Source organism: Sminthopsis crassicaudata, chromosome 3, assembly GCF_048593235.1.
Source record: "Sminthopsis crassicaudata isolate SCR6 chromosome 3, ASM4859323v1, whole genome shotgun sequence".
NCBI lineage: Eukaryota > Metazoa > Chordata > Mammalia > Dasyuromorphia > Dasyuridae > Sminthopsis > Sminthopsis crassicaudata.
The window spans coordinates 273,460,740-273,474,773 of record NC_133619.1 but is presented as its reverse complement, the minus strand read 5'-3'; positions in this window follow the sequence as shown (position 1 = coordinate 273,474,773).

Sequence of the window (14,034 nt, the reverse complement as noted above, 5' to 3'; positions counted from 1 at the left end):
ACTTTGACCTTTTCTGTTTATGATCTGGGCTAGTTTTCCCTCCCCTGCCCCTGCTCCTCCGTGAATCACCATAGTGAGATCCAGATTTAGTGTGGACACCAGATTGACCTAACTTTCCTTCAGTTTAGAACTCCCAAGCCGTTCAATCCACCAGTTTCAGCCTACCCCATTACTGTGTATTAAGTGCATATATTACTATGTCTGGCTGATAACAGCTTTATAATTGTCAGTCCCCCTCTTCACCAAAATAGAAGCCAACAAACAGCAGCAATATTTTTGAAAAACAAAACAAAGCATGACACAAAAGCTTTACCAAGAGAAAACAGAGTAACTGAGCCTCCTGAGAGAACAGAGTTCTAAATCTTGCATAGTGTATCCAGAACAGGTTCCAACCTGCATTGGGAAAACAAAGATTGAATAATTTTGCTCAGACCTTTGGTTGTGAGAGTGGGTGGTATAGAAAAGGAAGTCTGGAGACAAGATGACCTAATAGATTTTTCTCACCTCTAGATTGGCAAGTCTTTGTTCTGTGAAAAATTCACTTCTCCTTTGGCTTTGCTGAATTTCTTTCTTTAAAAATGACAAAAAAAAGTTAAGTTGCAAAAAGGTTTCACATTAGATTTCCAGTACATAAAAGGGACTTTGAGAGTGGATTGTTTTTATAAGATGTAATGCTGTACTGAATTGAATGTCAAGTTAATGATCTATTTTCTTTGAAGTTAAGGTTACAGTGATCTCCAACAATTCAATGAGTCTGAAAGACAGCAAATTCCTTTTAGTGATTTACTGGGTAACTTTGAGCAATTTCCCCCTGCTGTCTATTTCATCTCCTGGCCCTACTTCCTTTAACACCATACTGTACTGTCTGCATTTGGTCTTGATGTTGGCTCACTCTGTGTGTGAGGGTGTGTGTATGTATGTATATAAAGGAACCCAAATTTTACAGGACAGAAAAGGGTGGTTTTAATGTTGAGAAACATTATAGATACTTCTCCATCAAGAGGATATTTCAAAGATCCTCAGAGTGCCCAAAGGTGAAAATTAGAACAAAAGTTGGGTAGCTAGTGGCTGCCAAATTGCTTATAGTGCCAAGTTTGAAGTTAGGACAGATTCATTTTCCTGACTTTAATCTGCCTTCAGACACTTCCTAGTTGTATGATTCTGGATTAGCCACTTAACTCTGTTTGCCTCAGTTTCCTCATGTGTAAAATGGGCTGGAGAAGGAAATGGCTACTCCAGTATCTATAACAAGAAAACCCTAAATGGGGTCATGAGGAGTCAGACACAGTACTAATAATTATGTATGCCATAAAATTTATACAACAATAGAAATTAAAAGGTTGGGATAAAAAGGATATAATGTTTGATTCTACACTCAATAGGAAGTTACTGGAGTTTACTGAGTAGAAAGTGGTGTGTATAGACTTGTCCTATGAAGAAATGCCATTAGTCATGTGTATGGATGATAGATTGGGAGAGAGGAGACTCTTGGGAGACTAATTAGCAGGTTATTGTGCAATAATCTGGGAAAGTGAGGGTGTGGACCTTGCTTTGTGAGTGGAGAGAAGGGGATGAATTCAAAAGATATTGTCAACATAGAAATGATAAGATCTAGAGACTGATTGGAAATTGGGAGTAAGAATAATTCCAAGGTTGCAAATTTGGGTTTGTAGTATCTTCAAAAGAAACAGAGAAATTCAAAACAGGAGTGGGTTTTTAAAGTGATGTAATGAGTTTTGTTTTGGATATGTTGAATTTGAGATGCTTATAGGATACTGAGTTTTGGAAGATCCAGTGGGCCGTTGGTGACATGGAAAATTAGGCTGGATGTGTAAATCTGAGATTCATCTTTATAAAGATGAAAATTAAACCTATGGGAGCTGAGGTTACTAAATAGGAGAATACATAGAGAGACTTGGAGGTACACTCACAGTTTAGGATAGATGTGTATTTAATTGAATGTCAAGTTAATAATTTGTGTTTATGGGTGATCCAGCAAAGGTGTCAAAGAACAGGCAGTATGAAAGCCAAGAAAAATGTGTCACAAAACCCAGAGGAGAGAGTACAATTGTCTAGAGGGAGATGCTACAGTGAGGTTTAGAAGGATGAGGACTGAGGAAAAGCCAACAGATCTGGTCATTAAGAGATCATTGATAACTTTGAAGAGTTTTAAGGTAAAATAGTGACATTGAGTGATAAGGGGCCAGGGTTAAATTTGATTTAGTTTCACTTTAAGAAGATCTAAAATGAAGCATGTTAAAAGAAAGAAAATATTATTAATTTTTGCACAGAATGCCAATATTGTTGTGGTTTTTCACTATTTTTTAATAGGACATCTCGAGGTGATGTCTTGACTTGCACATGAATTGGATTTAAGTAAAATGGAGCAGTACAAAGTCCTCAGCCTTACTCTTTTTTCCAAAGTCATCAAAGTCTAGTGGCAGGACAAAAGTCAGGAATACTTGTGGGATACAGTGGATGACCTTGTAGTCTTTGATGTCTGACCAAGCTATAAATGCTTTTTAAGCCCTTTTATGACTTTTGGAACAAACTGTTCTCACCTGTCCATTCTACCAGAGGAAGTCTCTACATGTTTAGAGTAGACACCCTACTAACTCACCAATGCGTTTGATGCACATCATCAGTTACTCTCAATTAGCCAGTCTGCCAAGGAATTTTTACCACTGTGATGTGACAGCTGCACATATTATAGTTACTCAGAGCCACAGGTAAGAGTTGAGTGCCAGGTGGATACCACAGGTGGATGAACAGCCCTGAAACAGGCTTGGCAATTCTTACATCAGAATCCTCCCAGAACATCCCACACATAATATTCTATCATCAGGGAAATACAAAACAAAGTACAATGTAAAGTCTATGGGGGAAGGTTGAAGGAATCAGGAAAGCTATTCTCCTTGGGGCAGTTATAAACTAATTTGACTTAAGGCTTCGAAGGCAAAATCCCATTCCTTCTCACTTTCCCCTGGATCATCTTGTTACTGATTCAGGATCCCCCTCAATGGATAGACTCTTTACCTTGGGGGAATGACCAGTGAATAAGTTCCTCTATATCCACTTTTCATTGGGATTGGGGAAGAATGAATAGTAACAGGATGAACAGGTATTATAATTACATTATCTTTCCTTAAAACCGATCCCTATTCTGAACTTTTTCTTCACTGGTTTTCAATTTGTCTCCATCTGTATATAAAATAAGGATTTTGTAGTAGATCAATGATTTAGAATCTTTTTTAAAATACAAAGACCTTTTTCTAATGAAAAAACATTTCACAGACTCTTAATATAGCTGTTTACTATTAGCATCTATTGATTAAGAAAATATATGACCAAAAATTACCATGAATTCAATAATCCTTTAATAGAATTTGTATTTTATTAATCACAGAAGCATCTATATGTGTTTGAAAAATAACATGCATGGGGCAGCTAGATGGTGCAGTAGATAGAGCATTTCCCTGAAGTCAGGAGGACTTGTGTTCAAATGCAGCCTTAGACACTTAATACTTCCTAGCTGTGGGACCCAGGACAAGTCACTTAACCCCAATTACTTACCAAACAGATTGTAATTCAGCCCCAATAAGGTGTATGGTTTATTTAGTATACTGAGCCATGCTGTAATTTTTTTTGAGCCAAATAAAATATCAAAATGGCAAGTTTGCAATGAATATAGATTCAAGAACTACTTAAATAATTCTGCCATCTCCCATAGTATTTTGATTTCACTAATTTACCAGTGATTTCTATGAGCCTTAGTCCTTTAAAACAAAATGTATACATAAGGGACTAAATCTTCCTTCTTTGTGGAAAGAACATGTTCTCTTAAATGCAAGAAAGCCCTAAAGCTTTAGAGGCATACTTCATATCATGTTCTTAATACAGGGTAATTATCACTTAGCTAACAAATATTTTTTCAAAGCACCTACTATGTGCCAGGCATTGATCTAAGTGGTTGGGATAAAAATACAATAAATGAAACAATCCCTACCCCAAAAGAGCTTTCATTCTAATAGAAAAGACAAGAAGCATATATAGAATAGCTACAAAGAGAATAAATACAAATATATGTGCCAAGCAGTTAAAGTAGATATGGTAGTTTGAGAGGGAGGCAGGGCACTTGGAATTGAGAGGATCAGGAAATGTTTCATGTAAAAAATGCTGCCTGAGCTGCATCTTGAAGAAAGAGAGGTATTAATTCAACATCATTACATTAGTAAGGAAATAAGAGACTCTGAGGTAAGCAAAGAAATCATTCAACCGGAGAGCTAATCTGTACTACACATTGTTATCAAAAGTCAGTGTCCTTATTTAACAGGGGGATTGGGCCATAACTCACTTTCGAGCATGGCTGCAGTGAGGGCTTTTGTATTGTTTCTGCAAACCTGTGAGGCTTCATGTAGGGCCAGTGCATTTGTTCCAAACCACAGGGCCATCATCTACTCCATCATGTTCAGAATAGCCAGACCCATTAATATTACATGAAGCTTCTCATTAGACTGCTTTGTCTGCATGTAATTTAGGTAAAATATCATTTACGCCTACATAAAATGACCTTTTAGCAGCTAGTCTGTTTCTCTACCAGGTTTTAGGTAACAAATATTTTCATTTCTGTGAAACCAATTAAAAGGATAATCATCGCTATAGACATTTTATTCAGTACCTATCTGCAAACTGGTACGACAGCACGGGGTGGAGGTGGGGACAGGAGTGTGAGACAGGACACACTGGCAATTGATCTTGCCAAGGCATATAGCATGAGAGGAAGGGAAGAAGAGGCGTGAGTTATTTTCCCCCAGAAAAGTTGGGTCACAAGTGGATATAACAAAGAAGAGTTGCTTTGTAGTATCTAAGGATAAAACTGCAAAACAGTCAGATTTCCCAGACTTCTTCCAAGTATACTGCTTTTAAATTTGTCAAGTTTCTTATTTTATCAGGCACTTAGAGGAAGGTGTGGAGATGCTCATTGATGGGTATCTTTCAGGGGCTACCTTATTGGTCCTTGATCTGCTTTGAGAAGCATTCTGTTTGGTTGAGCTGAAATAATCTAAGTCAGATATAGAATCAGGAGCTCTGAGTTCTAGTCCTGACTTTTAGCTATAACCTTGGGCCAGTTTCCATTTTTTTTCATCTGTACAGTGATGATCATAATCAAATTAGTTGACAAGTATTTATTAAGCATCTAATATGTTCCAGGTACTATGCTAAGCACTAGGGATATAAAGAAAAATAAAATACAATCTCTGCCTCTGAGAATCTCACAATTCAATTCCTATATTGTAAATATGTGGTGAAGATTGGAGCCTTCCCTCTGGGTCTATCTTTCATTTACAATGCATATATCTTATATGTGCATGGTCATTTGCATATTATCTCCTCCATTAGATGAGAGCTTTTTGAAGAAAAGGACTGTGTAATTAACTTTTTCTTTGAACACTAAATAGGCTAACCCCAAATACTTAGGGAGTATTTAGAGAGCCCTAAACTAAATACTTAGCACAGCATCCTAAGCATTTAATAGAGGCTTGTTGGCTAACTGTAAAAGTCCTTCGAAATTGTGATGTTTCCTCCTAAGTAAAGATAGAAAGGTTTTATGGTGGAATTAATGCTAAAATAGTGTCCTTTCAGCAAGTCATCACATAACCAGAAGCTACTCCAAAGCTCCCTCATGGTAGACTGGCACCAGGGAGAAAATATGGGTACATGCTCTGTAACTGTCTCATTACATATGTTTCATAATCATGCTCTTCAGCAAAAGTGACAATTCTTGCTGAAAACCATGCTTTGATCATGACTACAAATCCTCCATAAAGATCTGTATCCCTGTATTGGAAGTTCCTGAATGCCTTTTAATATTATTATTGTATTACATATAATATATTAATATGAATATTTTTATAAGAAATATAGTCTGGCCCATTGTCCCACAGTAAGGCCTAAGATTACCCAAAGGGGGTTGAGATGTTTCTCTTCTATTGCTAATAACTCAAGCCTTGATTGGCTGTTTTCATTCCCCACATTGTCAAGTACCAAGGATTGAGCTCTCACTTAATATCAGTCACTATTCAGACAGAAACAATTATTTTGAGCAATAAAAAAATTATAAAGTTTTCCCCAATTCTCTTTTTTATGTTATTTTAGTTTCTTGGGAGAGTGGGCTCTCACTTAGTTTGGATCCTATATAATCTTGATCTCATCTAGTTTATGGCCGGACGTGGCTCCACTGCTGGATGAATCCTTATCTCAGCCACTCTGGACTGCATCTTGAAGGTCACTGCCAATGGACATTACTTGCTTCTTGGAGTCTCAATGCTGCCAAAGCCTCGGTGGTGAGATGCTGTTCTTTTACCTAAAAGAATGAATGCAGATGCAGGCAAAGAAGACCAGGTCTGTTTTCATTGAGCTATGGAATGATCTTGGTGGGGAGATCCCAATACCTCTCCCCTTACAACACCTATTTTACATGAGAGGCCATTGCTGAAAGGGATCAACATGACAGAGAAAGAATTGTCTAAGAGATCAGGTCAAGGCTGAGTCAGATCTTTTTAGAGACTTTCTCAGTTCTGGTTATTTAGTGATATATAAGTGCTATTTTTTCTTAATATATTACATGTCATATACTATATCATTAATATTAATAATATTATTATTAACATGTTGCAGTCTACTAAGTGGGAGTTGTAAACACCCCATTTCTCCATTACTCTTTGTTTTAGTTATCATGGTTCAAGCATTCGATTCTTTGGAGTTTGTGGTATTCTTTGATTCATAAACTACATCACTGGAAGAATATTGGTGTTTCAAAAAGAGGCTTTAGTTTTTGGCAGAAGTTGAGGTCTCTGAGAGGACTGAACAATCTCTTCAATGCAACCTAGGCTGCTTTTCTGTCTCTAAATCCATTCTGGGCTAAATAGCGCCAATCCAAGCCACTGAAGAGCTAACTCAATGGACTAGCTATCCATCTATGTGTCTGGACAATTGGCCATTCTTCCCCATTTTTTCCTGCATGGATTAAGTGCTCATGGGTCTCATTGAGAAGATTCTCCAGTGCTTATTTTAACCTAAACAAATCCATCCATAGTGAAAATGGAGAATCTAGAAGAACTTCACCATCTATATGAAAAAAATCCTTTTTTCTATTTGTACATTTCTTAGAATATTATGACAGCAGAGGTCATCTTTGGCAAGCATACATCTCCCTGTTTAATACTTTACTAGATAATGATAATCAGAACCATTGAATACAGTTAGCTCTGTAGTTGTAGCTATCAAGGAATCTTATGTAATCTTAATCTATTTATAGAAGACACTCTTGGAAGTGAGCCCCAAAGGCTGTGTTCTGCTCTCTCTATTCAAGTGTTATTTGGAATCATAAAACAATAAGCACCGTAGCATCTTCTATTTTCTATTCTTTTCAGTTCATTGTGTGACAGTGATAGTATGCCATCATTTCCTGGAGAAAATCATTTCTAGAAGCGTGCCCATTTCTTCCTCTTCAAAGAATACCTTTAATATGTGTAGGTCATTCTTAAAAAATAGAGATTTTTTTGAAGAAGAGATAGTAAATACATGATTTAGTAGTTGCTGAAATCTTCCTGATTACTCTTTTTTTTGGATAATAATACCATGTGAGTTTTTTTCTTAAAACATTTTTATCTTATGCCTGTGTGTGTATTTTGTACATGAATTCCTTTTTAACATGTCATTTTACTTTAATTTGCCAATTTTTTGGATTTCTTCATACATATCATATTTATTTCTGAATATTTACTTTGCTGTACCCCCAAGCAAGAACTATCTTTGAAGGAAAGAATAAAAAGGAAAGTGGATAAAAGCAGTTCAGCAAAACTAACCAATAAATTATCTGATTCTTATGGTATAGGCAATAGTCCATTGATCTGTGCAATGAGGGGAAGAAAGTGAATTTTCTCAATTCTTCTGCAGGGTCAAATGTGGTTATCATAATTACATAATATTTTTGTTGTCCCAGCTTTTTTAAAAAATCAAGTCTAACTCTTTATGACTTTGTTTAATATTTTCTTAGCAACGATACTGTATAGGTTTATCATTTTCTTCTCAGCTCATTTACGTATGAGGAAACTGGGGTAAATAGGATTAGATGACTTGCTCAGGATCATACAACTAGTGTCTGAGGCCAGACAAAAATGATCCTTCCTGAATCCAACTCTGGCACTCTATCCATTGCACCATCCAGTGGCATTTAGTTGCATTGTTTTTGGTACTTTCATTTACAAACGTTGTTCTTTTTCTGATTGTTTGCTTAACTCTGCATCATATAAATCTTCCAGTACTTTTTTTGAATTTTTGTTATTTGTCTTTTTCTTATAGTGCCATAATTTTTCATTACATTTATGTCTCCCCGTTTTGTTTAAGTATTCTCCTGTTGATTCTTAGTACCAAAGAAAGTGCAGCCATGAGTGTATTAGTATACATAGTACCTTTCTGTCTTTGACCATGCAGTAAATATTGTGAGCCAAAGGATATGAGCATCTTAATCACTTAAAAAAAATTTTTAGAAATTGTTTTCTTTTTTCTGGTTATATGTGTATATTAATTTTTAAAAGACACATTTCTTTATGAATCACGTTGGGAGAGAAAAGTCAGAACCAAAGGGAAAAGCACAAGAGAGAGAAAAAAAAAGAAGTGAACATAGCATGTATTGATTTACATTCAAACTCCATAGCTCCCTTTCTGGATGCAGATGGTATTTTCTATCCAAAATTGTTGGGATTGGCTTGGATCACTGAACCACTGAGAAGAAGCAAGCCTTTCATAGTTGATCATCACATATTCTTGCTGTTGTTGTGTACAATGTATTTCTGGTTCTGCTTGTTTCTCTCAGCATCAGTTTATGGAAATCTTTCCAGGCCTTTCTATAATCAATTTGTTCATCATTTTTAATAGAACAATAATAACCCATTACCTTCATGTACCACAACTTATTTACCCATTCCCTAACTGATGGGCATCTACTCATTTTCCAATACTTTTCTACCACAAAAAGAGCTGCTACAAACATTTTCGCACATGTGGGTTCTTTTCCCTCTTTTATGATTTCCTGGGGATACAGACAGATCCAGTAATGTCACTGCTTGGTCAAAGGGTATGCACAGTTTTATAGCCCTTTGGGCATAGTTCCAAATTGATCTTCAGAATGGTTGGATCATTTCACAACTTCACCAACAATATATTAGTGTCCCAGTTTTTCTACATCCCCTGAAACATTTATCATTGTCTTTTGCTGTCAATTTAGCTAATCTAAGAAGTGTGAGGGGGTACCTCAGAGTTAATTTGCATTTCTCTAATCAATAGTGATTTGGAGCATTTTTTCATATGACTAGAAATGGTTTTAATTTCATCATCTGAAAATTGTGTGTTCATATCATTTGACCATTTATCACTTAGGGAATGGCTTGTATTCTTATACATTTGACAAAGTTCTTTATATATTTTAGAAATGAAACTTTTACCAAAAATACTGGGTGAAGACATTTTTTCCCCCAGATTTGTACTTCCCTTTTAATTTTGTGTTGGTTTTGTTTATGCGAAAACTTTTTAAGTTAATGTAATCAAAGTTGTCTTTCATAATATTCTCTAGTACATGATCATAAATTCCTCCCTTCTCTAAAGATCTAAATATTCCTTGCTCTACTAATTTACTTATGACATCACCCTCTTTGCCCAAATCATGTACCAATTTTGACCTATATTTGATATGAAGTGTGACATGTAAGTCTATGCCAAGTTTTTGACACATTTTCCAGTATTCCCAGCAATTTTTGTGAAAGAGAGTTTTTATCCTAGAAGATAGAGTTTGGGGGTTTATTAAATACTAGATTACTATAGTCATTGATCATTGTGTTGTGTGTACCTAAGCTATTTCACTGATCCACCACTCTTATTTCTTAGCCAGTACCAAATGGTTTTGATGACTGCTGCTTTATAGTACAGTTTTAGGTCAGTACTTTTTATCCACAATCCTTTATAATTTTTTTCACTAATTCCCTTGATATTCTTGACCTTTTGTTCTTCTAAAAGAATTTTATTATTATTTTTATTAGCTTTATAAAATAATTTTTTGGCAGTTTGGTATGGCACTGAACAAGTACACCAATTTAGGTAGAATTGTCATTTTTATTTATTTTAGTCACTTTTTAAGTATAATTCCAAAATACTTTCCAAAATTCCAATTCATGGCTATACTACTAATGTGTTATGTCATTTCCTCCAGCAACTCTTCCACTATTGACTTATTTCCATCTTTCATTACCTTGACTAACTTGACAGTTATGAGATGAAACATCAAGAGTTCATCAATGATTTCGTATTTTTTTTTTACTATCAGAATGGATTTCTTCTACTTGAAGTGGCCCAGATGTTTTAAAATTTCATTTTCTTCAGTTGACATTTTCACTTTCTCCTATTCCACACCAGCCAGTGAAGTTCTTGAGTCCAAATAAACTTGTTCCATGACCGTTGATAGGGAAAATAGATTGCTGTAGAAATTTTGGCAGATCTCCAAATTTGCTCTGTTCCCTGTGTTTCATTTATAAATGCTCTCAGGATAATCTGACTTAGTCATACCAAGATTTCTGGAGACTTGTTTTATCTCCTACTACTCTTCAATATTTTATAAAATGATATATTGCTTGTAACGTTCCATCATTCTCTTCTGTAATGTTTCAAAAATGTATTTAAATGCCAAACAAATGTTGGCTGCTATATGCCTTTCTCTTGGAAAGAAGATCAAGTGTTTGCATGCTGATGTGGTTTCAGGGATGTTTTATTCTCCTTGGTGTGTTGCTTCAGAATTATGTATCATGAATACACAGAATCAGTTGGAAGGGACTTCAGAAGCTCTTTAGTTAATCCATAAGTAAGCAAGTACCTCTCAGTAAATACCTGCTAAGTGGTCATCCTGTTTTAATTCAAAGACCTCCATCAAGGGAAGAGGTTAATGCCATTTTTTTACTTCGGCAGTCTGGTGAAGCCTGTGGACTCCTTATTAGCATGTTGTTAAATAATTGATAGAAAATGCTAAATTTTAATTAGAAATTAGTGAAAATCAAGCTCTCTCTCTCTATATATATTTTTTTTTCTCAAGTTCTTGAATTGCCTGAAATCTATTTAAATTGGGAACCAATAGACCTTAAGTTAAGAACTCTTGATTTAGAGTGAATACACTACTATCCAAGGCAGTCTTTCCATTTTTGGATACTTCTACTTGTGACCATTTTTTCCCCTTTCAACAGGTTTAAATTAGTCTCTTTACAATTTCCACTCATTCTTCTTACTTTTGCCCTTTCTCTCCAAACAGAATGAGCTTAATTACTTTTTCAAACAATAAACCATCAGATATTCAAATACAATTATGACATCTCTTCTGAATCATCTCTTCTTTAAACTAAATGTTTCTTCAGTCTAATCTTATATGAAAAAGTAGGAAGTCACTAAACAACGAGTTTTGAAGATATCAAAAATTGAAATGAGCTAGAAAAACTGGTTATTGGTAATGGGAGTCATTTCTCAATCAGATGTCATATGTAGTCATATGTTTGACTAGTTGTAGTAAAATAAACTCAAAATCAGAAGAAGGGATAAAGATGAGGAAGTTTCTGGATGCAATTATGATAATTCTAACTTGATCTTTTAAAATTCAAATACTTAAATGCTTTAAGGGATTCTATGATCTGTTCTGTGTAAGTGTTTTCTTTAGTGATGTAGATTGAAACTCACTATTATCTATTCATATTTCTGTTAATGTAAAATGAGAAAGTCAGATTTGATGACTTCCAAGAACACTTCCAACTTGAAATCCATGATTCTCTTAAAGCCAGCAGGTGGTCTTGGAGAATATAGTTAACTGGGAAGTCTTCCCTTCCCTTTTGGGAACAGGAAGAGTTAAACGCTTACTAGAACATCCTAATTTCCAATATCCAGGGCATGGTTTTGGGCAGGATCTCTGCTGCCTTCTTCCCTTTTACCTCTTTGCATCTTTCATATTGAATAGTGGGAGACAGAGCCTCAGGCATTTACACTGGGTGCAGATCAGTGGAGAGGCAGAAATGAAAATCTGTTAGTTGAAAGTTCTGCCATTTGGGAGATTTATGCAAATGCATGAATTTGTAATAAAGTTATAAAAGCTCATCAAACCCCAAGGAAACCTCTAGTCACTAAGCTAGAAAGAAAACTTTCCAGCCAGTTAAATTATGTGTAGTCAAAAAAGCCCCCGGCTTTCCAGTTAATCCCCTTCTCTTCTCTAGTAAGGTGCTAATATACAAAATACAATATTATTAGTCAACCAGATTCGTAAAGGAGATGCAATGAGAAAACCAAAATCAGAATAAATGCAACTTATGGAAATTCATACATGCAAATCATATTAAAACTCCTGAGAAAGTGAAGTTGTGCTGAGAGCATACCTTTCCAATATCTCTTTGGCCTCTGAGAGAGTTGCATCTGAAGCACCTTTCTCACAGAGGTATTTATTTATTCATGATCACTGGCTTAGCCGTAGGGCCCAGCTGATACAAGCAGGGAGTAGTTAGTTGCTATCTTTTAAATCACCATCACTGGCTTCCCTTCCTCTCTTAGGGTGCTAGTGAGCATGCTGCTGCCCCTGCTGCTGCTTCTTCAGTTCAAAGCTTCCTGAGGACTGACCAAAACTCTTCTTTGCAATTTTTTCAATTTCCAGACCTCCAATGATGGAGTGAGTAGAGACAGAATAGGGAGAAGACTGATTCCTTCCTAAATGCAAACTCTGTTTTTCCTAGCAAGCTCTGATTTCCTCTCCTTTTGAGTTAGTCCCCATCAAAGGAACATGATCCTCACTTAATTTTCAAATGGGGGTCCTGGCGGTATATTTTCTTTAAATATGAAGATTCTGATGGAGAATATGATCTGTCCATTGCTTTTGAAACCACATGATCTATTCAAACAAGATCAACAATTGAAAATGGATTAAGGAAACGACATAATATTGTAAGTACTCAGTAAATGCTTATTGATTGACTAATGAGAAGAGTAGATAGCCCACCTCCATCCTGAGACTGTCAGCCATTAACATAAATAAATCCAATGTAGCCAATATTTCCATTGCAAAATACATTCCAAATTGGTTTAAGACTGTAGCCTTTCTGAGAAGCCTCTTTGATTTCTTCAGTGCTGCACTGAGCTCATAGGTGATGTATTCCTGTAACATTTGTGGACGCAGACAAATTTACTACACAGCCTGCTCTGCACACAAATGCTAAATGTTAATGTACTGTTTTACCAACTATGCCCAAAGCGGCTCTCCAGATGGCACATTCCCCAAGGGTCTTTCCTGTGTGGACCTGGATTATTCTTTGCTGCCATTTTGAATGTCGTCTATATAAAATCATGTTAATGATGTGAGAGTAGTAAAGATACTGTTTTATAGCTCTTTTGGCAAATTGAGTCTATTTGGTATTTATACATGAACTTTTCTTTTCATCTGTTACCTTTCCTGTTTCTGATCCTGCCAGACATATATGCCCATTTGATAAAACACAGTATGTGTGACTTATTTCTTATATAAAGAAAGTTAGAGGTCTAATCTTTCCACTTAGATTGCTAGAGATTCCAGCTTAGGGAAACAGAATAGAGTCCAGTTGACTTGAGTCATTTCAGACTTTGCTACTTGACAATCAGTTATTAATTACCTTTTATGTGCAATAGAGGCAGCATGCTATAGTGAATGGAGAGCCAGTCTTGAAGCCTGGAAGCCCTGGATTAAAGTTTCACCTTTCACATATAATGGCCCCAGCTATGTGTTTCATTATTGTGACATTGTGACTCTAAGTACTTAACCTGTCTGGAATTTAGACAAATCTCAAAAAGCTATCTCTAGAAGGTGGTGCTTGCTCTGAGTCTTAAAGGAAGCCAAAATTTGGAGATAATTGATTCTATGGGAACTGATGAAATCACCATGTCTAAAGTGTAGTTCTGAGAGGGAAAGGAAAGTCAAGATCAGAGCCT